The sequence below is a fragment of the Bison bison genome, unplaced genomic scaffold (assembly GCF_000754665.1).
Source record: "Bison bison bison isolate TAMUID 2011002044 unplaced genomic scaffold, Bison_UMD1.0 scf7180017864517, whole genome shotgun sequence".
NCBI lineage: Eukaryota > Metazoa > Chordata > Mammalia > Artiodactyla > Bovidae > Bison > Bison bison.
In genome coordinates, this window is record NW_011495070.1 from 2,696,879 (window position 1) to 2,697,484 (window position 606).

A 606-nucleotide genomic window follows, 5' to 3' on the forward strand; every position below is an offset into this window, starting at 1 on the left:
TTTAGCATCATTCCTTCCAAAGAAATCCCAGGGCTGATCTCCTTCAGAATGGACTGGTTGGATCTCCTTGCAGTCCAAGGGACTCTCAAGAGTCTTCTCCAACACCACAGTTCAAAAGCATCAATTCTTTGGCGCTCAGCCTTCTTCACAGTCCAACTCTCACATCCATACATGACCACAGGGAAAACCATAGCCTTGACTAGACGAACCTTTGTTGGCAAAGTAATGTCTCTGCCCTTGAATATACTATCTAGGTTGGTCATAACTTTCCTTCCAAGGAGTAAGTGTCTTTTAATTTCATGGCTGCAGTCACCATCTGCAGTGACTTTGGAGCCCAGAAAAATAAAGTCTGACACCGTTTCCACTGTTTCCCCATCTATTTACCATGAAGTTGTGGGACTGGATGCCATGATCTTCGTTTTCTGAATGTTGAGCTTTAAGACAACTTTTTCACTCTCCACTTTCACCTTCATCAAGAGGCTTTTGAGTTACTCTTCACTTTCTGCCATAAGGCTGGTGTCATCTGCATATCTGAGGTTATTGATATTTCTCCTGGCAATCTTGATTCCAGCTTGTGTTTCTTCCAGTCCAGCGTTTCTCATGATG